We start from the raw sequence: 26,079 nt of genomic DNA, 5'->3' as shown, positions 1-26,079 counted from the left end.
TTTTGTCCTTTGCTGATGACATCTATCTCACAGATGATGATCTCAACATTCACCTTGCCAGGGTTGATCGGATCGTCTTAGGACTTACCGCCTTGGGCTACAAATTCAATTTTAAGAAAACTAAAATGGCCTTTCTCCGTGTATTGTTCCTGGGATACAAGCTATCAGATAAAGGGAAGAGCCTGGCCCAAACTTTTTAGAAAAATGCACTCAACTTCAACCACCAAATACCATCAAGAAAATACAGTCATTACTTGACTTCTTTAACTTTGGCAGAACCTACATTCCAGATTATGCACAACGCATAAAACCTCTCTATGATTTAACTCACCCAGATTTCTCAAGCTACACTGGACAGTTGAACACACATGCATTCTTAGAGGATTGCAGCAAGACATGCTTGTCACGACTTACGCGCTGCTTTAACCTAGAGTCCGCTGAACAAGTGGTGAGGTTTTTGTTCCTGAATGTTCGGCCTTGGCCCAGGTAGGGGCGACTCCTTCTGGTAGCCACGGTGCTGCAGGCAATAGGAAGGCCAAGGGCAGGCCGTGTCCTACAGAATTAGTGCAGAGGGAAAAAAACCCTAATAAGGGAAAAAAACCTCCAAAAGGAAGATTTCCTGGAACAGGAGCAAATTCAAAAGTAAATACAAGATCAAAAAGAACAGGAAAAAACACTGGAACTGACGTGAACCAGTTTCAGACACAAGAAAGAAGGAGCAAAGACACCATCCAAACAGAAAGTGTTGCAGCGCAAGGAGAGAAAGAAACACAGCCCTTAAATACCCCAAAACAGGAAGCGACCAACAGGAAGTGCAAGGACACCATATTAGATAGGGAAAACCAGATGGAAAGTAATGGACATGGAGCCATAGAAAGTAGGGAACTAAAGCATGCTGGGAAGAGAGGGGAATAATGGGAAAGAAGGAAAAACATAAAGAGAGGCACAAATGAGGGCGACAGAAAGAAAAGGACATTTTAGCAGGTGAGTGGGGAAGGGTTAAACATGCCCGAATGTGTGCCGCGCGATAAAGAAAGGAGGCACCATGCCCAATTTGGGGCCTCGTATGCTGCACGAGAGGCTGGGGGGGCTGCGTGTCTCTGTGCTGCACGCCGCGGCCCAAGCCGAATGTTCGGCTTGCGGCTCGTGCCGTGGTGCAACAATGCTAGAAGCAAAACACTTACACACATTTTGTCATCAAAATAATTGCTGGGGCAATCGGGTTCACCTATGTCACCTTTAATGAGGGCAACATGATTCCTTAGCATACAAATCATTTTTGTACTCAAATGCAGAACACTTTGGACCCTAAGAAAAGATTCTGACTGCTGTACAGATAGCTTTTATTAGGGAGAGGCCACTTACTCAGGGCAAATACATTATTGTCATCACCGCAGTGCCAGCCTTAGAGGCCGTCACAAAAGCAAGCATTCCAAATGCTAAAGCATTACATTCACATTGGTACAACCTCCCTGACTGCCACTGATGTGACTACATTTTTTACCCAAAACTTCAAATACAAGAATTTCTCACATACGAACAGGAGTACACCGCACCTACTAGCATCTTGTCATTTGACAGGTACCAAACTGTGATTTAAACTGATGGTTTAGCGCAAACAGCTGTAAGCGCAAAACATCAATACTCAGCCACTTTGATTGTGATTCGTACTAGTGTGTCCAGTACTACAATGATTATCTCAATCATTGGCAGTTGAACGTGTTCAGAGACTCAAAGGGGACACCATAAAACACAGAACTCTGTGGGGAAGGGTAGCCGACCTAAAGGAAAAGCTGCCAGATGCTCATGTAGTACATGCACTGGGCCATTCAATATGTAGGAGTACACGTTTTAGGAAACACTTTGGCTGGTGAAGCGGTAAAATCAGCAGTAGCTACAGCTTCTGTTGCTGCAGTGACTCGTTCTCATACTAGATTGGATAATGAGATTCAGGCTGCTGTGAAAGCTTCGGCTGAAGGCAAGCCTCTTCCGAAAGCATACCTGTACTGCCATTTGATAAAGTTTGTTTTGACCAATGACTTTGTGTTTCACCACTGCGCATATTAGTTGCTCAATGTTCACCAGTAGCACATGGTATGTTTTGTTCAGTTGAGCCGCCTATGGGCTTTGACATGGCATTAGCCATTACTTTCTGTATTCAGTTTAGCCGCCTATGGGCTTTGACATTGCATTAGTCTGTATTCTGCCTATTGGCTTTGACATGGCATTAGCCATTACTTTCTGTATTCAGTTTAGCCGCCTATGGGCTTTGACATTGCATTAGTCATTACATTCTGTATTCTGCCTATTGGCTTTGACATGATGTATTCAATTTAGCTGCCTATTGACTTTGACATGCTATTAGATATTCTGCCTATTGGCTTTGACATGATATCATATATTATTGGCTTTGACATGATATTATATATTGCATTTTGTATTCAGCTCAGCTGCCTATTGGCTTTGACATGATATTATACATTGCATTTTATATTCAGCTCAGCTGCCTATTGGCTTTGACATGATATTATACATTACATTTTGTATTCAGCTCAGCTGCCTATTGGCTTTGACATGATATCATATATTGCATTTTATATTCAGCTCAGCTGCCTATGGGCTTTGACATGATATTATACATTGCATTTTGTATTCAGCTTAGATGCTTATTGGCTTTGACATGACACTAGACATTGCATTTGATGTTTAGGTTAGCTGCCCATTGCCTTTAACGTGGAGTTAGACATTGCGGTTGAGAATCCAAGCTGTATTTTTCCAAGCTGTGTTTTTGCACCAGAGAACCAAGATGTTTTTCTCACAGTAGACTAGACATGATAAGAGAGAGTACATGGGTGTTGTTTTCTCTTCGCTTGAGCTTGGGAACAGGAGTAGTCTTGGAGACCTGGACAGTCTCCAAAAGGCTTGCTCAGTTTCCCAGGTCTGAGAGGAGGGGGAACACCTTTGTAACGAATGTAACAGGCTGCAGAGAGTCAGATTCGAATCTGCCGGACCTCGTGCTGGAGCTTGGCGCCAGCTGCCAGCAATCCCGTGTGGGTAGATGAATCTCTCTTTCTCGCGGCTGACAGGGGTCATCAGCTTGCAGACCTTAGAAAGATGAAGCTGTAGATAGTTCCCACACGGTGAAGTATTTGTTTTGCTTTGCATTCAATATCTTATAAATATAACCTGCTGTGTATATTGCAAACTGATATATTTTGTTTGATTAACGCGGACTTGAAAGCTACTAATTCGTCATTCATAAATATTGTGGTTGGGGAAGAATTAACAACAATAAAAGTCTTCTTTGACCTCAGAAGTGCATTTCTGTTGTGTTATGTTAGTGCTTAGAAACTAGATAAGAGGAAAGCACTACAATTGGTACCAGAAGTGGGGCCGGTCATTAAGAGGTGATTAAGAGGGTGTTGACGAGTTGGTAGATTTCTAAGTGCACACTTTAAAAGTGTAATTGTTTTTGTTGTTTGGAGAATTACAGAAATTGTTTTTTTTGTTGTTTGGAGAATCACAGTAGCACGGCAGACCATGTCATGTGTTTTTAAACTGCCTGATGGTGCTACGAAAAACTGTGAATTGTTTGTTGTTTGGAGAATCACAGTAGCACGGCAGACCATGTCATGTGTTGTTAAACTGCCTGATGGTGCTAAGAAAAACTGTGAATTGTTTTCTGTTTGGGGAATTACAGAAGAAAATGCATGTGTAGAAAACGTGTGTTTTGGAAGTAATGATGACAGAAAGGTCTTGATACCTTAATCTGCTTACAGAGAAATGCAGGAGAAATGTAGGAAGTTGGAACATGAAAATAGGAATTTACGTGAGCAAATTAGCCCGACTGAAAGTTATAAAACTGCTGTTTTTGAAGAATCTTTCTTGTCCCATTCCAGTAATGAGGGGGTTAAGACAGCTCCGAGCTGCACTGAGTTTTCGTGTGAGCCAGGGTTTTTGGCAGACAAAATGCATTCCTTAACTGATAACACGGACGAGAGAGACCAGAATGTGATTTACGAGTTACCGTTGCAAAATGCACAAGTAAAACGAAGGATTTTAGAGCAAGACACCCCGAGTTTCATTAGCTTGTTTGATTTTTGGAAAAAGAATAGCCCTCATTTGAGTGAAATCCTAACACTTTTGTATATGGTCACCGTGAAAAATTATATGCAGCTGCGCGCTTGTGATTTGGCAAATGAAATAATGCAGACTTTAGGTTTCTGCGCAGTGCAAGAAGGAAATACTTATGTACATGTAACTCAAGAACAAGGAAAGAAAATAGTGCCCCTAGCTAGAATCATACAATGGATCTGGTACTTGCAAGACAGGGCTAGAGTACCACAGGTAAAAGAATTACCGGTGAAGTTGTGTGCACCATTTGAATTTGTGTCTACTGAAGATAAAAAGCATGTTTGTTTTACTAATGATTCATTGACTGAAATGTTGTTTTCTGGCACAGTAGAAGGAACAGCGTTGTATAATGTGTGTCAGATTTTAAAGCAAGAGCTACGTGAGATGTGTCATTTTTATGCTGATTTTTGGTTCATTGCTAATGTTTTAGCACCTAACTGGTTCAATTACCTTGCAGATGTTAATGAGAAAAATTCAGAGAGAGAAGTGTACACCCAGAATTCTGCCTTAGTGGGGATGGCTAAGTGGGTGCCCCAGAAATGTGAACAGCTGAGAGAAAAAGCCACTTACAGGTGGGCAGAGATGAGAGAGATGCACATTCCCCTAGATTTGATAAAAACTGTGCAGCACGCACAAAAGCAATCTGTCATGCAAGCAGTCACAGAGCAGTTTGGGAGAGGAAAGTTACCAGATCAGAAATGGCAAAGTGATCAGGTTTTAGGGAGAGTGATTGCTGCAAATTACCAAGGAAAAATCGAAATTCTGCTGATACCTAGAAAAGAATCTGATTTATTCATACAAATTGGAGACAGAATGGCCCAAATTGGCAAAAGTGCAGTGAATGGAGGTTTGTTAAAGAAGGAGTCTGCCCCAGCCCTTCTGACAGTGCAAGAAAAGGGAAGCTGTGGCGCAGCAGATAAAAACCTCAGTACTGATGTGTGGGCTGAAGCCCCAAGTGATCCTCCAGAACCTGCAGAAAATATAACAAAGGGCCCCAAAAACGTCCTGCTGATTATAAAACAGGGAAAGAAAGAGGAAGGGTACATTTTAAATGAAAAATGTTATTTGCAAGAAAAGTCATACTTGTTTCTTTTGCAGATCCTACCACGTTTCGCCACTGTCCCTGAGTGTGCTGTGTGGTCCCCCTTCCGGTGTGTGCGTGTGGGGTCGGGGAAGGGACCGAATCCCCAACCTGAACCTGGCTGAGTAAAGTGCCAGCACCATGGATCCATTTTGCGCAAACTGCGCCTTCAGTTCAAGTTCAACTTGTTTGATTGCATTCTTCCAATGGAACTAAGCTGTGTTTTTTTTTTTTTTCCCTCTCGTATGGAACTCTGACTTTTGCTTACCTTCCAGAAAACCTTTCAGGTGGACCGTGCATCTTTACATGAGCAGAACTCATGCCACATCAAATTGCTAACCCTGTTGAATTAGAGACTCATTCAGAGTATAAAAATTGCCCAGTCTTTTATATGTAGATGTATCTGATGTGAAAGGTTATGAGATCAATGTGTTAATTCACTTCTATTGCTTTACAGGGATTGCTTTGATCATTAAAATCTGACTTACTGATAATGTTTTTTTTCTGTGCTGATGTTTTTTTGTTTTTGTTTGAAACAAGAGATATGTGAAACAAAAATTCATTGGTCAAAGGGCGGAATGTACTGCCATTTGATAAAGTTTGTTTTGACCAATGACTTTGTGTTTCACCACTGCGCATATTAGTTGCTCAATGTTCACCAGTAGCACATGGTATGTTTTGTTCAGTTGAGCCGCCTATGGGCTTTGACATGGCATTAGCCATTACTTTCTGTATTCAGTTTAGCCGCCTATGGGCTTTGACATTGCATTAGTCTGTATTCTGCCTATTGGCTTTGACATGGCATTAGCCATTACTTTCTGTATTCAGTTTAGCCGCCTATGGGCTTTGACATTGCATTAGTCATTACATTCTGTATTCTGCCTATTGGCTTTGACATGATGTATTCAATTTAGCTGCCTATTGACTTTGACATGCTATTAGATATTCTGCCTATTGGCTTTGACATGATATCATATATTATTGGCTTTGACATGATATTATATATTGCATTTTGTATTCAGCTCAGCTGCCTATTGGCTTTGACATGATATTATACATTGCATTTTATATTCAGCTCAGCTGCCTATTGGCTTTGACATGATATTATACATTACATTTTGTATTCAGCTCAGCTGCCTATTGGCTTTGACATGATATCATATATTGCATTTTATATTCAGCTCAGCTGCCTATGGGCTTTGACATGATATTATACATTGCATTTTGTATTCAGCTTAGATGCTTATTGGCTTTGACATGACACTAGACATTGCATTTGATATTTAGGTTAGCTGCCCATTGCCTTTAACGTGGAGTTAGACATTGCAGTTGAGAATCCAAGCTGTATTTTTCCAAGCTGTGTTTTTGCACCAGAGAACCAAGATGTTTTTCTCACAGTAGACTAGACATGATAAGAGAGAGTACATGGGTGTTGTTTTCTCTTCGCTTGAGCTTGGGAACAGGAGTAGTCTTGGAGACCTGGCCAGTCTCCAAAAGGCTTGCTCAGTTTCCCAGGTCTGAGAGGAGGGGGCACACCTTTGTAACGAATGTAACAGGCTGCAGAGAGTCAGATTCGAATCTGCCGGACCTCGTGCTGGAGCTTGGCGCCAGCTGCCAGCAATCCCGTGTGGGTAGATGAATCTCTCTTTCTCGCGGCTGACAGGGGTCATCAGCTTGCAGACCTTAGAAAGATGAAGCTGTAGATAGTTCCCACACGGTGAAGTATTTGTTTTGCTTTGCATTCAATATCTTATAAATATAACCTGCTGTGTATATTGCAAACTGATATATTTTGTTTGATTAACGCGGACTTGAAAGCTACTAATTCGTCATTCATAAATATTGTGGTTGGGGAAGAATTAACAACAATAAAAGTCTTCTTTGACCTCAGAAGTGCATTTCTGTTGTGTTATGTTAGTGCTTAGAAACTAGATAAGAGGAAAGCACTACAATACCCTACAAAATATTCCTACCATATCAGTGCACAGAATGTTGCCTTTTTGACAATTGAGTGATCCCCAACCAAGACCAGAGATAAGATCTCTTTAAAGCAGCACATGAGGGTGTCACATATGATCATGCTGGTGTGGCAGCAACAATATTACTTTTACAGAAACGCTTCTGGTGGCCAGGTCAAAACAAGCAGACCAAGCAATATGTCCTTTGCCAGCAAATAAGGGGCTCCAACATCAAACGCCCACCACTGACCTCCCTCTTAGTGTCCAATACACCACTACAATGTGTGTACCTAGACAATTGTGGTCCCTTACAACCTGATGGTACATACAAATACATCTTAGCCACTTTTAATTCTTGTTCTAGATTCCTGTGGGTATGGTCATAGCTGTCGGCTGACACTTGAACTGTTATAAAAGACTTGCTGGTCTTTACCGGTACATATGCGGTTGCACAATTTCACTGGGACTAAGGACTCTGCTTTTGCCTATCGGGCATTTGGGAATACCATGAGGACGATGGGTGTTGAACTCCATTACTCTTCCCCATATCATCCTGAGGGTAATAGTGTTGTGAAGGGGAGGAATCATGATGTAAAGCAGTCCTTAACAGCAAGATTATTAGGTTCAGGCCGCAGTTGGCTTCATCACCTACATGGGGTCCAGAGAGCACTGAATAATCTGGCAAGATGGTCCTTGTGTGGGGTCATACTTCTTATGAGGTCCTCTTTGGGATACCTATCTATGTCCCAGATCTAGTTGGCCCTTGTATGGTGCCAGACACACCATTTGACATAAATGAACGTTGCACTGTCTTACAGGAGATTCACCAATTTTGTGAAGATAATTCATCCACCAGTGCTGCCACCTTAGGAATAAGGGATTTACCAACAGCATCTACAGGCTGGATTTCTAGAGTTGGGCATGTGGTTCATGAGAAAATTGCTGTGAAGGAGGAATTCGGTCTATTTTAAAGAGCACTGGTTCCAGTACTGGGAATTCAAGGCACCAGAACTGTCATTCTACCACCGCTGCCAGGTTCCAAAGGGAACACATTTGTTTCCTTTGACAACATCAAATTGCACCAGGTGACACTTCCTACAAAGTAGACCCCAAGGTCCTGTGGGTAGTTCCTGGTCCCCTCTCACTACCCAACAGGATATATCTCTTCAAAGGAGAAACAACAATGCTTCTGAATATACCAGCCTGTACAACAATGCTACGAATGCCTACTTGAGCATGGGGATGGTAGAGAATGAGCTTCTCCTAATTCCTGTTAGCACTTCACTGAGAAGAACTGTCCAAGATGTGACTGTCTATTACTCCAATGCAACACAAACTGATGACATTGTCTACTACGAACCTTCATGTGAAGTGGATCCATCTGCTAACTTAGCACTGGCTCATGTGTTAGCATAGACTGCTTCTCGTTACTTCATCAACTAAGATGAATTTACTTCAAATTCATCCACATCATAACTAAAACTGTTCCAAAGACGCATAAGCTGTACATATGGCTTAAAAATAACAATGTATTGGTTTTGTGACTGTCTTCTTGCTCTGGATAAATGTTCATTATCATCTTCAACGCCCTTCTGTCAATCCCTAACACCAAGTCCTAACACCATATCTCTCCTCACATAAGGTCCCAAGAGACTTGTCCCTCGTGAACATTTCGGCAGTACCAATATTGGATAGGATTGTATGGGATAAAGTTCCTTTTGATATATATGGGCCTGCTGAGGTTATCTAAATTTCTTATGTATTTAAAATTTCAATGACTGATGTAATTACACCTGGTGTTGTTTCTGATGACTGAAATGTTAAAACTGTTAATTCTATGCTGTCTGAGCTGCAGGATTACACTGATTTTGAAAGTGAAGATGAATATATGAACACAGCAAATTATAGGGAAATGTTCTATTATCATCATTGGGGACATGACTTTCTGCACCGAGCAACTAGACATAGAGTAGTATTTAACTATGCACAACAGGAACATTGTTCAACTCCACCTGTGGGGAGTCACAAAACATATGTCAATAAATTTGCATATTTCTCTGGGCATGAAACTACAAAAGCAGGGTCATATTATTTTCAATTACCACCTTCTAAAATGCGGAAAAAGTTTGCTACCTGACATCAAATTAATCTATTCAGATTCCTGTGTTTCCTGGCTTGCAATTGATGGTTCTGGATACTGGAAGAAAACTATTTATGTGAAAACTGTATGAGGAACACAAGATTGACAAATTCAGGGTAGGGAAGTTTTGTTTAGAGCACGCCTTATTCCTGTACAAATGATATTTTTAATTAACACAGTTCAGAAAACATTCTGTTTAGGATTAGCAAAAATAAAGGAAATGAACACACCCAGTATCCCCACACCAGCCAAATTCACCAATTGGCAAAAGTACTCGAATGTCACCAAGGAAGAACAAAATGCTTGTGTTCAGAATGATACCTATGATTTCACACTTTCAAGTCCTTGCGGTTGGTTATTGTGGCCTTTAGATACAAATGAATGTCAGGCACATTTTGTTAATTCCTCAGGGGGTTTCAAGATTAGCCGGCCAGTCCCTCTCTATGTCTTGGGTCAACACTCTGGTATAGTTGCTACATACAGTGTGGGCAAACTGTGCCAACAACGGTTACACACTAACACCTTAGCACCAGCTAAAGAACATCTTAGTCTCCTTTCATAGGAAGTAGAGTTGCAGGATGTCTTGTTAGGTTCAAGAAAACCCCGCTCTTAACGATTCCTGTATTCCATATACAATGAGATCTGCAAGCTTTCTCAAATGGAAGCAGCTGCACGTTTAAGGCAGATAGATAGTAAAAATATAGGAAAAGCTTTAGCTGTTGTCGATAATGGCATGAATACTCTATCCAACACAATATATACCCTTAATAATATTGTGTCATCTCGAATGACATCATTCAGAATGACAAGTCCCTTTTACAACATGGGCAAAGTCAGCTACGTTCCATCATGCAGTTGGGTTGGACATTGCAGATTCTGAAAAATGGCTGCGTCCCTTGGAAATACATAAACAGTAGTGAATTGTTTGCTGTTTTTAATTTGCCCAGGGAGTAACAGATAATCCCTAAAAAGGAAGCATTTTATCGTAGATCGCAGTCTTTTAAATAAATATATTGAAAACTCTCCTGGCCCTCCTTCATTTCCTTTATGTGTATAAGACTTATTGCTAACGAGAGAAAAGGGTAACTTCATTTTCACCACAACTTCCCTGAGAGGTTTCATCTAGAGTCCATGTGTAAGACTGCCAGAAATCACCCTTACTGTCTGAATTTTGGTAATGTTCTGCTAGTGAGCCAGAAGGGTTGGGCGACAGTTGTGACTTGATGTAGGAGTGACTCAGTTGTCTGCAAACAGAAGTGCTGTCACTCCCTCAAGCAGCTCTGCTAAGGAGTGAGAGTCCAACTGCAATATGCTAGAGTTAAAGCTGCTGATCTTGTTGGTTGATGGAATTAACCCCTTCGGTACAGTGGACGTAACAGTTATGTCCTCAGCTGCAGCGTTGCTGTGCCAACGTCGTAACCATTATGTCCTGCACCTGGCCCACAGGGAAGCGATAGCGTTCCCCCTGTGGGTCACGCACCCACACCTCCTGGGCAGGGTTGGCAGCGGAACTGCTTTCGCTACCACCCTAGCCCCCAAACCCCGTAACATCTGAAGACGTCAGTACGCGATTACGTGCTGACCTCATCAGAGGTAACCCTCATCGTGCTGGAAACATGGTGACCGAGGAGAAACTGATTTGTTTCTTCCCGGACGGGGGACGGTGGAGGTCAGACAGGCATGAAAAGAAAAGGAAAGTCTTTTCCTTTCCTTTTCATGTCTCTCTGAGCTTTTCTGCAGCACAATCGCATAGCGATCATGCTGCAGGAATGTTCACTAGACACCAGGGATTTAGTTTACCTTATGTGAGTAAATAAGGGGAGCAGCCCCTTGGGGAAGGGTCACTCCCCAAGGGAGGCATTTTTTTTGTGGCCCATTCTTCCCGTCCTTGGGGGCAGATCGGCCAATATTAATTAGGTCTATCTGCCCCAAAGGAGGGCAGAAAGTTCTAGACACCAGGGATCATTTACTTTTTTTTTTTTTACAGGAGTGGAGCGGCCCTTTAGGCAAGGGTCACCTCCCTAGTGGGCAATATTATTTTAGGCTATTTCTGCCCCCATGGGGGCAGATCAGCCTGTTTTTATTAGGCCAATCTGCCCTCAAAGGGGGCAGAAACTACGAGACACCATGGATTTTTGAAAAACAATTTTACATAAGGGGAGAGACCCCTTAGGCAAGGGTCACTAGCCAGGGAGGCATGTTATATTAGACAATTCCTGTCCCCTTGTGGGCAGATCTGCCTACTTTTATTAGGCCAAACTGCCCCCAAGGGGGGCAGAAATGACTTAGGCACCATGGAATGTTGTGTGTGTGTGTGTGTTTAGTTTGGGGGCGGCCCCTTGGGCAAGGGTCGCTCCCCATGGGGGCATATTACTGTTGGCCATTTCTGCACCCGTTGGGGCAGATTCACCTATTTTTATTAGGCCCTCCTGCCCCCAATGGGGCAGAAAACACTTAGGCAACAGGGAGTGATGTGTGTGTGTTTTGTTTTGGGGGCGGCCCCTTGGGCAAGGGTCGCTACGCAAGGGGGCACAATATTGATGGTCATTTCTGCCCCCCCGACGGTATATCAGCCTATTTTTGAATGGCCCATCTGCTCCAAAGGGGGGTAGAAAGCCCACTAGGCACCAGGTAAGATATTTTTTTTAAAAACAGGGTGGGGGTATAGCTATACCCCGCCCCAAATAAATGGGGACAAATTTGATCCGCCCACTGGTGGGCAGATAGGGGTAATTAGCCCTGACCCACTACTTTCGGGGCCAGAAAACCTACCAGATGCCACGGAATCAAAAAGAAATAGAGGGATGGGGGCTGCCAACCAGTATGGGAATGATTAGGCCCCTACCACAACCAAAGGGGGTAACAGTATTTCAGACCCCCAACAAGCTACAGGATCTTATCCCAATGGCAAGCAAGAGGACATTTGATTATTTTAGGCTTTCATTTTACATTTGGGCCAAGACAGCTTGGCTAACTTTCAATATTGTCCCACATGGAATAGTGAGTGGCTGCACATTTTGGACTTTAGGACGCTGCCACCTAGAATAATCTACCAGACCTAGACACATCTGAAAACTAAACATCTATGTGAGTCCTGGGTGGTGTGCTTCACATGCACCCCACGCCATTTTCTTGCCCACAATGCCCTGCAAACCTCCAACTTTGCTTGAAATGTCGCAGAAAAAGTGTTTTGTGTCAAATGTTGATGTTTTCAGAGGATTCTGGGTAACAGAACCTGGTAAGAGTGCCACAAATTATCTCATTCTGGGTTCCCTAGGTGTCTCCTTTCAAAAATGCACAGATTTGGTAGGTTTCCCTAGATGCTGGCTGAGCTACAGTCCAAAATCCACAGCTAAGTACTTTCCAAAAAACATTGTTGCATACGTTCTCATTATGCTAATGAGGCTACTGGATTTGGGAGACAGGATCACATGGATTGTGGCCACTAAGTAGAATTCCACACCACATGACACCTGTCGGACTAATCTTGGTTCTCCGTCTAAAAAGCAGCGCCTCATCTCTGGCTGAGATGATTGTGGCAACCGGGCGCATGACAAGAAGACTCCTCAGGGAATCGTGGTTGATCAGATCCCATCCCTTTCTCTCAGTTACTAAAAGAGTCTCATGCAGACTACAGTTCAATAAGGATTTATTGAAGTAACTGCATCTTAGATAAAAAGACATGTATTGCAATAACCAGGATGATGAAACACAATAAAAGCGAGCAGGTGACGAACAGAGTGAAACACAAGAATAGTCCTTCAATACGGTCACTAGGAGTGATGTATATATTTCTCCTACCAACAGTAAGGCCCTCATTACAACCCTGGTGGTAAATCCCGCTTACCGCCGTGCAGAAGACTGCTAACACACCGCTGCAGCAGCGAAATTCCGCTACAGCTATCACTACCCACAGCTCGGAATCCGCCATAATCCAGACACCCACACAAGCCCGCCACACCAAAGGTCAGTGACAAACTGGTGATAACAAAACCGACACCGTCACGCCAACAGGTATACGCTCACACTATCACAACCCATGAATCCACACGGCGGTCTTTTAACTGCGGTATTCCATTGGCGGTACACACCGCCACGCTCAAAATACACACACATTTACAAAACACAACCACACTGGACAATTCGAAATACACACACCTGATACACATACAAACACCACATCCAATCCAATATAAAACACACACCCACAAACCCTTACTAAGAGAATTCTGATACCACGCCAGAGAGAGACACCACCAGATAAAACACCAGCATCCACAGACACACAACATCATCACTCACACAACATCCACGCACCTCAAACAACACACAACAACACATCCTCGCACACATCACAACACACACCACTTTACACATCACCCACACCACATCATGGCACCTCAATGACATCCTAGGTTCTCTGAGGAGGAGCTCAGGGTCATGGTGGAGGAAATTGTCCAGGTAGAGCCACAGCTATTTGGATCACAGGTGCAGCACACCTATATTGCTAGGAAGATGGAGCTAAAGCGCAGAGTGGTCGACAGGGTCAACGCAGTGGGACAGCATCCAAGAACTAGGGATGACATCAGGAAGAGGTGGAATGATCTACGGGCGAAGATGCATTCCGTGGTCTCCAGACACCAGATTGCTGTACAGAGGACTGGCGGTGGACCCCCATCTCCTCCCCCACAACTAACAACATGGGAGGAACAAGTCTTGGCAATACTGCATCCTGAGGGCCTCGCAGGAGTAGGAGGAGTACTGGACTCTGGTAAAGCAAATCTTCACTACCTTATCCCCCCACCCCACATGCATGCCATCACATACTCCCACCCTTACCCTCACAACCATCACCCCAACAACCCACAGATACCCCACCAACACAACCCACACATCCCAAAACGAAGCCCTGCATGTAACACCAATGCATGAACATCCATCACCCAAGCATGTCCACTACAGATACCCACACAGACCCCAAACCAATTATCACACAAGGACCTAGACAAGAAAGCAAGCACTGGAGTACAGGGTCACTCATCCATTGCACACGATGGCACACACAGATGCAATAATAATGCCTTTACACCCCTGCAGGGCCCCTACCCAACATCACCGGACAGGAGGTACCAGACATATCCAGTCCCCCCACAGAAGAGACCCACAGCTCTGCACAACTAGATCAAGATGACCAGCCTGGCCCATCAGGGACCTCGGGACAGTCGGTTCCCCTGACACTGGCACAAGCCACCACAGAGCCTCCCCCCTCAGGAAACACCAGCACAGCACCCACCCAGCAGGCCCATCCCTCTGTCCCCAGGACACGTCAATCAGCAACATGTCCACCACTACAGGGAACCCAGGCAAACCCACCAACCCAAGACAATCAGGGACCTGGGGGCAGTGGCTGTGGGCACACGGTTCAGGGGACAGAGGAAAACAGGGGAACTGGGAGGACTGCTGTGCGACAGGGGGAGGACAGGCCCAGGGAACCCACTCTCCATGAGGCCCTCTCCAACATCATGGGAGCCTACCATCATTCCCAGGAGACAATGGCAAAGGTACTGGCCAAGTTTCAGGAGACCCAGTGGCTGCAGGAGGGACACTATTTGGGGATCAGGGAGGAACTGAAGTCCATTAACACCACCCTGGTCACCATTGCAGGGGTGCTGCAAGACCTTGTCAACACCAGGAGGGACATTGTGGAACAACAAGAGGCCCCTGACACTAGCCTGGATGATGAACAGCCCTCCAAATCCACCGGCGCTAGTGGACAGGAGGCACCGCCACAGGAACACAACACCAGCACCCCACCCCCTGCAGATGGAGAGCCACCCCGCAAACGGTCCCTGAGTTCCAGGAACAAGACAGAGAACATTGCCAAGACTCCCACCAGGAAACGAGACCAACTGAATGTCAACCTTCTGTCCCACGTTGTTACCCTGTCCATCCATCAACTTCCCTTGCTCCACTTCCTATGCCCCTTTGGACAATGCACCTGTGAAACAAATAGACTGGACTCTGCCATGGAAATTCCTTTACCATCACCCCTGCCCATTTTACAACGCCCTCCACTTATTTGCACAGAAATAAACACACTTCAATCACAAAACAAATCTGGAGGCAGTGTGTGTTTTCACAAATGTGTAATTGCAATAACTGTGGAATATAGCAATGTCAATTTAATTGTTCACATACTGATGAAACACAGCTGTAGGGCTGGAGGAAATATAGCAGAGGGCACAAAGTGGGACCCACATCTGTTAAATGGAAAGGCAAAGTGACAAGTCAGGGTCCATACACTGAGTGAAAATGACAGACTTATGCTAGCTCCAACAATAGTATGAGATGTGGGAGGCAGTGACATCTTCTTACCTGTGTCTCACTGGAAGTATTGCTGGATAATGTTGTTTCTGTTGTCGATATCCTGTTCTTCTGCCTCCTCTTCTTCACTGTCCACAGGCTCCACAGCTGCCACAAGACCACCATCTGGACCATCCTCCTGCAGAAAAGGCACCTGCCGTCGCAAAGCCAGGTTGTGCAGCATACAGCAGGCCACGATGATTTGGCACACCTTCTTTGGTGAGTAGTAGAGAGAACCACCTGTCATATCGAGGCACCGGAACCTGGCCTTCAGGAGGCCTAAGGTCAGTTTGAACACAATCCTAGTTCACCCATGTGCCTCATTGTAGCGTTCCTCTGCCCTTGTCCTGGTATTTCTCACTGGGGTCAGTAGCCATGACCGGTTGGGGTAACCAGAGTCACCTGCAAATGTTGAGGGACAACTGTTAGACACACACTAACCCTTAGGGACAACCTCAGACCCAGACAACTATTCACACTGTATAGACTCCTTGTCCTCACCTATTAGCCACACACGGTGCCTCTGGAGTTGCCCCATCACATAAGGGATGCTGCTATTCCTCAGAATGTAAGCGTCATGCACTGAGCCAGGAAATTTGGCATTCACATGTGAGATGTACTGGTCTGCCAAACACACCATCTGCACATTCATCGAATGGTAGCTCTTCTGGTTTCTGTACACCTGTTCACTCCTGCGGGGGGTACCAAGGCCACATGTGTCCCATCAGTGGCACCTATGATGTTGGGGATATGTCCCAGGGCATAGAAGTCAGCTTTCACTGTGGGCAAATCCTCCACCTGAGGGAACACGATGTAGCTGCACATGTGTTTCAGCAGGGCAAACAACACTCTGGACAACACGTTAGAGAACATTGGCTGGGACATCCCTGATGCAATGGCCACTGTTGTTTGAAAGGAACCACTTGCCAGGAAATGGAGTACTGACAGGACCTGCACTAGAGGGGGGATCCCTGTGGGATGGCGGATAACTGACATCAGGTCTGGCTCCAACTGGGCATACAGTTCATGGATTGTTGCACGATCAAGTCTGTAGGGGACTACTAAATGTCTCTCTTCCATTGTTGACAGGTCCACCAGTGGTCTGTACACCGGAGGATGCGGCCATCTCATCACCTGCCCCAGCGGACGTGCCCTAGGGACGAGAAAAGCGAGCAGAGAGTCAGCCAACACTGAGGTATCACAAAATGTAATTTGCACACATTTATTAATACGAAATGAGCCTGTTACTGTGTGTATGCAAGGCCTACAATGGTGTGACGCAGTTAAAATTAATGCCATGTGGCCCCCTGAAATGTCAGCTGCCTGACCTGTAAGGTGGGAGAAGGGGATATGAGGTGACTGTGCTGGCGTTGTACACCGTCGCGGCAGGCGGTCGAAGACCGCGGCGCAGCCAATGATGATGAACGCCAGCGGTAATGGTACGCACGGCCATGGACGTGACCACCATTTTCTGTCTGTTCCCTCACTTAATACCTGACCTTCAACAGGAGAGGACCTACACTGAAAGTGCTGCTGTGACCTCAGTCTGGAAGCGACGATGGCTCATGTGTCTGGGGAAAGGGCCCCTGCCTTCACTTCGGAGGAGTTGGAGAAACTAGTGGATGGGGTCCTCCCCAGTCCACACAACTGTAAGGTCCTCCAGACAAACAGGTGAGTACACTGTGAGAATGCTGCATAGGCAATGCCTGTTTGGAGTGGTGTGGATGGAAGAAAAATGGGGGGGGGACTGAGGCCTGCATGTGCAGACGGTGAGTGTATGTGCGTCAGGGCAAGGGTGGGAACGTGGGCCAAAGAGGATGACGGTCCGGACGGGTAAAGATTTTCCTTTTCCCCTGTACTATTCCTCTAGGTCAGCGCCAACCAGAAGAAGGATATTTGGCATGCCATCGCCAAGGACGTCCGGACCCTGGGGGCCCACCACAGACGGAGCACAGACTGCCGCAAAAGATGGGAGAACCTTTGCAGCTGGAGCAAAAAGATGGCAGAGGCCCAGCTGGGGATGGCCTCCTAACGTGGGAGGGGTGCCCGTCGCACCATGACCCCCCTGATGTTCCGGATCCTGGCGGTGGCGTATTCGGAGTTGGATGGGACCTTGAGGGCATCACAGCAGCCACAAGGGGGTGAGTACACTATCATTCAGCTTACTTTGTGCGCATTACAAGGTGTCTGGGTGCGTGAGGTGGGCAGTGGGTTCCCCTAGGCCAGGGTGAGCTTTGTAGGCAAGGTCCCTTGTGAGGCATGCTCTGTGGCACCCCAACCCCACTAGTGGTTACTGCCATCTACACATAGTCAGGCTCCTGTGAATTCCAGGTGTGCAGCAATCGGGCTTAGGCCTTGCACCCCATGGGCATGTGATAAATCTAGGAACTATAAGTGCATGGCATAGTGCAGAGGGCTGCTGTGTCTATTGTGTCCGCCAATGGTAGAGGTGTTGCATGCACTCAACATATCTTTCTTCTGTCTCCCCCCCTTTTGTGGTCTCCCTGTTCTTGTGTGCAATAGCATCATCAGGCGGAGGAGCAGTGGCACCGGAGCAGGAGGGAGCTGCATCCCACTTGGCCCTGGAGGGCGAAACAACAGAGTCTGTAGCCACCAGTGGGACGCAGGGCGAGGGGAACTCCACGGCGGGAACAGGAGCAGACAGCAGTGACAGCGACTCCACCTCTGATGGAAGCTCCCTTGCGGTGGCAGGCCCCTGTGCCCGCATCAACAGGTACAGCTGCCTCCTCCCTACCAGCACCACCCTCCCAGCAGTCCCTCAGCGTGTGTCCCGTGCCCCCTCACCCAGGAGGGTGGGCATCTCCTTCGCCCCAGGCACCTCAGGCCCTGCCCCAGTCAGCCCTCTTGCCCTCAGTGAGGAGGCTATTGACCTCCTGAGATCACTCACTGTTGGGCAATCTACCATTCTGAATACCATCCAGGGTGTAGAGAGGCATTTGCAACAAACTAATGCATACCTGGAGGACATTCATTCTGGCCAGGCAGCCCAAGAGACAGCATTCCAGGCTCTGGCCTCAGCACTGATGGCAGCCATTGTCCCTGTGTCCAGCCTCACCCCTCCAACTTCCTCCACCCAGACCCAATCCCCTGTACCTCAGCCTATCACAAGCACACCATCAGACCAGCATGCACACACCTCAACACACAAGGGTGGCTCAGGCAAACATAAGCACCACACATCCCCCAGGCACTCACACAAGCATCATACCCATGCACTCATACCAACATCCACTGCCTCCACTGTGTCCCCCTCCTCCACGTCTCCCTCCTCCCTCCCAGTCTCATCTCCAATCACACCTGCATGCACTACATCCTCAGCCACTACCTCCATCACCAGCACGCCCATCACGACACACCACTTATGTGCACTCACCACCTCATTACCATTCAGACATCCCAAGTGTCCTCTCCCAGTGTGTCTGTGAGCCCTCCTCCCAAAGTACACAAACGCAGGCACACACCCACCCAACAGCCATCCACCTCACAACAGCCTCCAGCCCATGCACCTTCACCCAAATTCCACAGACGTACACCTCCTACAACCACTACCTCTACCTCCACTCCCAAACCCCCTCCATCTACCCGTCCCAGTGTGTCTGAAAAACTTATCCTGGCTAATATTGACCTCTTCCCTACACCTCCACCCCATCCTTCCCCTAGGGCCAGGCTTTCCAGGTCCCAGCCCAGCACCTCAGCCACCACATCCCCAGGCACAGTGGTGCTAGCATCTGCGGGGTCATGGAGTGCGCCAACCATCAGGGCTGCCATCGTGCCATGGAGCGAGGGAAAGGACATTCGGCCACCTGCCCACATCCCGGAGGGAGAAGCCGCAAACACCTGCCACCAAGGGGTCAGGGAAAACGAAAGGGGATAGTGGCAAGACAGCTGGGCCACCATCAAAGGTGGGGAAGGGCCAGAAACTGAAGGGCAGGTCAGGAGAGGGCATGGTGGCACCGTCTGAGGGAACAGTGTCACACCTTCTGTCCACGTCGATGCCAACCTGTACGGAGGAGAAGACCATCTGCACCGCCACAGAGCCCGTCAAGCACCGCTGCCACAGACCCCACCGCCAGCACCGCTGCCACAGACCCAACAGCCAGCATAGCTGCCACAGAGCCCGCCGCCAGCACCGCTGCCACAGACCCCGCCGCAAGCACCGCTGCCACAGACACCGCAGCCAGCACCGCTGCCACAGGCCCCACCGCCAGCACCGCTGCCACAGGCCCCACCGCCAGCACCGCTGTCACAGACCCCGCCACAAGCACCGCTGCCACAGAGGCCGCCGCAAGCACCGCCACGACTGACACCGCTGCAAGTACCGCCAGCGGCCCCGCGACATCCTGAGCCAGTGGCACCACAGCAGACATGGCTGCCATCCCCAGTGGTCAGTCGTCCGAGGCTGGTGGTGAGTTCCAGGAGCCTGGGCAGCTTCCATGAACCATTTGTCAGTTGTCACCTGCATATGGAATGCGAAGCCGCAGCAGTGTGGGGTATGTCTCTGCCTCCATGGTGTATCAATCTACCTGTACCTCTGCAATCTCGTGGCACACACACCCAGGCGAGTGTATTTTTGCAGCCACAATGCACATGGAGCACTCTGGGCACAAAGCTTCCTCCAGAACCAGTGGAGTATCACATCCACTACCTCAGTCCTTGGCAGGATGAATCACTCTGGGCACAAAGCCCCCTCCAGAACCAGTGGAGTATCACATCCACTACCTCAGTCCTTGGCAGGATGAAGCACTCTGGGCACAAAGCTCCCTCCAGAACCAGTGGAGAAAGGCATCCACTACCTCAGTCCTTGGCAGGATGAAGCACTCTGGCCACAAAGCCCCCTCCAGAACCAGTGGAGTATCACATCCACTACCTCAGTCCTTGGCAGGATGAAGCACTCTGGGCACAAAGCCCCCTCCAGAACCAGTGGAGTATCACATCCACTACCTCAGTCCTTGGCAGGATGAAGCACTCTGGGCACAAAGCTCCCTCCAGAACCAGTGGAGACTGTTATCCACTTGAGAGACTGTGTCTGTGCACTCCCCAGGATAAAGCAGTGGGCAAACCACCCACTGGAGAGACTTGAGAGACTGTGGCTTTGCACTCCCCAGAATAAAGCAGTGGGCAAACCACCCACTGGAGAGACTTGAGAGAGACTGTGGCTTTGCACTCCCCAGGATAAAGCAGTGGGCAAACCACTCACTGGAGAGACTTGAGAGACTGTGGCTTTGCACTCCCCAGGATAATGCAGTGGGCAAACCACCCACTGGAGAGACTTAAGAGACTGTGGCTTTGCACTCCTCAGGATAAAGCAGTGGGAAAAGCACCCACTGGAGAGACTTGAGAGACTGTGGCTCTGCACTCCCCAGGATAAAGCAGTGGGCAAACCACCCACTGGAGAGACTTGAGAGACTGTGGCTTTGCACTCCCCAGGATAAAGCAGTGGGCAAACTACCTACTGGAGAGACTTGAGAGACTGTGGGGGTCATTCCAACCCTGGCGGTCGGTGTTAAACCAGCGGCCAAACAGGCTGGCGGGTAAAAAAATGGAATTCCGACCCTGGCGGAAACCGCTAACAGAGACCGCCACATTACCACACCGCCCGCCACGGCGGCACAAACAAACAGCGTGGCGGTCACCGCCAACAGACAGGCGGAAGACAATGTACCGCCCACCCTATCACAACCTACCAATCCGCCACCTTTTCCGGGGCGGTAGCCCCGCCGATAAAAACACAGCGGAAACAGGACTTCGAAGGGAAAATGCTCACCTCCATACAGCCCACGAGGAATCAAGACAGCATGGAACCCGAACTCCACATACTCCCAGCGATTGTGTTCCTACTCCTCTACCAGGAGCACGAACGCCGGCGCAGAAGACAACAGTGAATACTGCACCTACGACACAGGGGAGGGGGGTGGAGAAAATATTACGGGTACACACATACGCGACACACCCACCCTCACCCACTACAACACACACATCAATGCATATCAACACATCAGAGTGACACCCCCTAAACCCCCCGGAACAATGCTAACACAAAATTAAATGACTCTAAACATAGGAATATATTGTATTACTGGCTTAAAAATATAATTCTACATCAAAAACTGTTATATACATAAATGTACAAGTCCGAGCATTGTAGCATGTATTGTCCGTGGACCACTGGGCCCAAATCACATGGGCAAAGCCCACACAAGATACCTGACTCCAATGGAGAGAACACTGCAGGGGCATCAGATAGCAAAACTACAGGCACCTCAGGGGGAAGGGAAGGGGGGGCACCTCAGCCAGATGAGTCCACGACGCCAGATCCACGAGGGGCCTCCATGGCCACTGTTCAATCCTGGGGAGTGCAAAGCCACAGTCTCTCAAGTCTCTACAGTGGGTGGGTTGCCCACTGTTCAATCCTGGGGAGTGCAAAGCCACAGTCTCTCAAGTCTCTACAGTGGGTGGCTTGCCCACTGTGCCATCCTGGGAGTGCAAAGCCACAGTCTCTTAAGTCTCTACAGTGGGTGGCTTGCCCACTGTTACATCCTGGTGAGTGCAAAGCCACAGACTCTCAAGTCTCTACAGTGGGTGGGTTGCCCACTGTTCAATCCTGGCGAGTACAAAGCCACAGTCTCACAAGTGGATAACAGTCTCCACTGGTTCTGGGTGGGGCCTGGTGCCCAGATTGGTACGTGCAGCCCTGCCCGACTAAGATGCGGGCCAGCCCTTGGCGCTCATGGTTCAGCGGTGCTTGAGACGGCGGTGCCCTGTTCAGCGGTGCTTGAGACGGCGGTGCTCAGTTCAGCGGTGCTTGAGACGGCGGTGCCCTGTTCAGCGGTGCTTGAGACGACGTTGCCCAGTTCAGCAGTGCTTGAGATGAAGGGCCCAGTTCAGCAGTGCTTGAGATGAAGGGCCCAGTTCAGCGGTGCTTGAGATGAAGGGCCCAGTTCAGCGGTGCTTGAGACGGCGGTGCCCTGTTCAGCGGTGCTTGAGACGGCGGTGCCCTGTTCAGCGGTGCTTGAGACGGCGGTGCCCTGTTCAGTGGTGCTTGAGACGGCGGTGCCCTGTTCAGCGGTGCTTGAGACGGCGGTGCCCTGTTCAGCGGTGCTTGAGATGAAGGGCCCAGTTCAGCGGTGCTTGAGACGGCGGTGCCCTGTTCAGCGGTGCTTGAGACGGCGGTGCCCTGTGCAGCGGTGCTTGAGACGGCGGTGCCCTGTTCAGCGGTGCTTGAGATGAAGGGCCCAGTTCAGCGGTGCTTGAGATGAAGGGCCCAGTTCAGCGGTGCTTGACACGGCGGTGCCCTGTTCAGCGGTGTTTGAGACGGCGGTGCCCTGTTCAGCGGTGCTTGAGATGAAGGGCCCAGTTCAGCGGTGCTTGAGACGGCGGTGCACTGTTCAGCGGTGCTTGAGACGGCGGTGCCCTGTTCAGCGGTGCTTGAGACGGCGGTGCCCTGTTCAGCGGTGCTTGAGATGAAGGGCCCAGTTCAGCAGTGCTTGAGATGAAGGGCCCTGTTCAGCGGTGCTTGAGACGGCGGTGCCCTGTTCAGCGGTGCTTGAGACGGCGGTGCCCAGTTCAGCGGTGCTTGAGATGAAGGGCCCAGTTCAGCGGTGCTTGAGACGGCGGTGCCCAGTTCAGCGGTGCTTGATATGAAGGGCCCAGTTCAGCGGTGCTTGAGATGAAGGACCCAGTTCAGCGGTGCTTGAGACGGCGGTGCCCTGTTCAGCGGTGCTTGAGACGGCCGTGCCCTGTTCAGCGGTGCTTGAGACGGCGGTGCCCAGTTCAGCAGTGCTTGAGATGAAGGGCCCAGTTCAGAGGTGTTCGAGACGGTGGTGCCCAGTTCAGCGGTGCTTGAGATGAAGGGCCCAGTTCAGCGGTGCTTGAGACGGTGGTGCCCAGTTCAGCGGTGCTTGAGACGGCGGTGCCCTGTTCAGCGGTGCGTGAGACGGCGGTGCCCTGTTCAGCGGTGCTTGAGACGGCGGTGCCCAGTTCAGCGGTGCTTGAGATGAAGGGCCCAGTTTAGCGGTGCTTGAGACGGCGGTGCCCTGTTCAGCGGTGCTTGAGACGGCGGTGCCCTGTCAGCGGTGCTTGAGACGCTTGAGACGGCGGTGCCCTGTTCAGCGGTGCTTGAGACGGCGGTGCCCTGTTCAGCGGTGCTTGAGACGGTGGTGCCCAGTTCAGCGGTGCTTGAGATGAAGGGCCCAGTTCAGCGGTGCTTGAGACGCAGTGCCCTGTTCAGCGGTGCTTGAGACGGCAGTGCCCTGTTCAGCGGTGCTTGAGATGAAGGGCCCAGATCAGCGGTGCTTGAGACGGCGGTGCCCTATTCAGCGGTGCTTGAGACTGCGGTGCCCTGTTCAGCGGTGCTTGAGACGGCAGTGCCCTGTTCAGTGGTGCTTGAGATGAAGGGCCCAGTTCAGCGGTGCTTGAGATGAAGGGCTCAGTTCAGCGGTGCTTAAGACGGCGGTGCCCTGTTAAGCAGTGCCCTGTTAAGCGGTGCCCTGTTCAGCGGTGCTTGAGACAGCGGTGCCCTGTTCAGCGGTGCTTGAGACGGCGGTTCCCAGTTCAGCGGTGCTTGAGATGAAGGGCCCAGTTCAGCGGTGCTTGAGACTGCGGTGCCCTGTTCAGCGGTGCTTGAGACGGCGGTGCCCTGTTCAGCGGTGCTTGAGACGGCGGTGCCCAGTTCAGCAGTGCTTGAGATGAAGGGCCCAGATCAGTGGTACTTGAGACGGCGGTGACCTGTTTAGCGGTGCTTGAGACTGCGGAGCCCTGTTCAGCGGCGCTTGAGACAGCGGTGCCCAGTTCAGCGGAGCTTGAGATGAAGGGCCCAGTTCAGCGGTGCTTGAGACGGCGGTGCCCTGTTCAGAGGTGCTTGAGACGGCGGTGCCCTCTTCAGCGGTGCTTGAGATGAAGGGCCCAGTTCAGCGGTGCTTGAGACGGCGGTGCCCTGTTCAGCGGTGCTTGAGATGAAGGGCCCAGTTCAGCGGTGCTTGAGACGGCGGTGCCCTGTTCAGCGGTGCTTGAGACGGCGGTGCCCTGTTCGGCGGTGCTTGAGAGGGCGGTGCCCTGTTCAGCGGTGCTTGAGACAGCGGTGCCCTGTTCAGCGGTGCTTGAGACGGCGGTGCCCTCTTCAGCGGTGCTTGAGATGAAGGGCCCAGTTCAGCGGTGCTTGAGATGAAGGGCCCAGTTCAGCGGTGCTTGAGACGGCGGTGTCCTGTTCAGCGGTGCTTGAGACGGCGGTGCCCTGTTCAGCGGTGCTTGAGACGGCGGTGCCCAGTTCAGCAGTGCTTGAGATGAAGGGCCCAGTTCAGCGGTGCTTGAGACGGCGGTGCCCAGTTCAGCAGTGCTTGAGATGAAGGGCCCAGTTCAGCGGTGCTTGAGACGGCGGTGCCCTGTTCAGCGGTGCTTGAGACGGCGGTGCCCTGTTCAGCGGTGCTTGAGACGGCGGTGCCCCGTTCAGCGGTGCTTGAGATGAAGGGCCCAGTTCAGAGGTGCTTGAGACGGTGGTGCCCAGTTCAGCGGTGCTTGAGATGAAGGGCCCAGTTCAGCGGTGCTTGAGACGGAGGTGCCCAGTTCAGCGGTGCTTGAGATGAAGGGCCCAGTTCAGCGGTGCTTGAGATGAAGGGCCCAGTTCAGCGGTGCTTGAGACGGAGGTGCCCTGTTCAGCGGTGCTTGAGACGGCGGTGCCCCGTTCAGCGGTGCTTGAGATGAAGGGCCCAGTTCAGAGGTGCTTGAGACGGTGGTGCCCAGTTCAGCGGTGCTTGAGATGAAGGGCCCAGTTCAGCAGTGCTTGAGACGGAGGTGCCCAGTTCAGCGGTGCTTGAGATGAAGGGCCCAGTTCAGCGGTGCTTGAGATGAAGGGCCCAGTTCAGCGGTGCTTAAGACGGCGGTGCCCTGTTCAGCGGTGCTTGAGACGGCGGTGCCCTGTTCAGCGGTGCTTGAGACTGTGGTGCCCAGTTCAGCGGTGCTTGAGATGAAGGGCCCAGTTCAGCGGTGCTTGAGATGGCGGTGCCCTGTTAAGCGTTGCTTGAGACGGCGGTGCCCTGTTCATCGGTGCTTGAGACGGCGGTGCCCTGTTCAGTGGTGCTTGAGACGGCGGTGCCCAGTTCAGCGGTGCTTGAGATGAAGGGCCCAGTTCAGCGGTGCTTGAGACGGCGGTGCCCTGTTCAGCGGTGCTTGAGACAGCGTGCCCTGTTCAGCGGTGCTTGAGACGGCGATGCCCTGTTCAGCGGTGCTTGAGATGAAGGGCCCAGTTCAGCGGTGCTTGAGACGGCGGTGCCCTGTTCAGCGGTGCTTGAGACGGCGGTGCCCTGTTCAGCGGTGCTTGAGACGGCAGTGCCCTGTTCAGCGGTGCTTGAGATGAAGGGCCCAGTTCAGCGGTGCTTGAGATGAAGGGC

The sequence above is a fragment of the Pleurodeles waltl genome, chromosome 1_2 (genome assembly GCF_031143425.1).
Source record: "Pleurodeles waltl isolate 20211129_DDA chromosome 1_2, aPleWal1.hap1.20221129, whole genome shotgun sequence".
Classification (NCBI taxonomy): domain Eukaryota; kingdom Metazoa; phylum Chordata; class Amphibia; order Caudata; family Salamandridae; genus Pleurodeles; species Pleurodeles waltl.
This window is presented reverse-complemented; position numbering follows the sequence as displayed.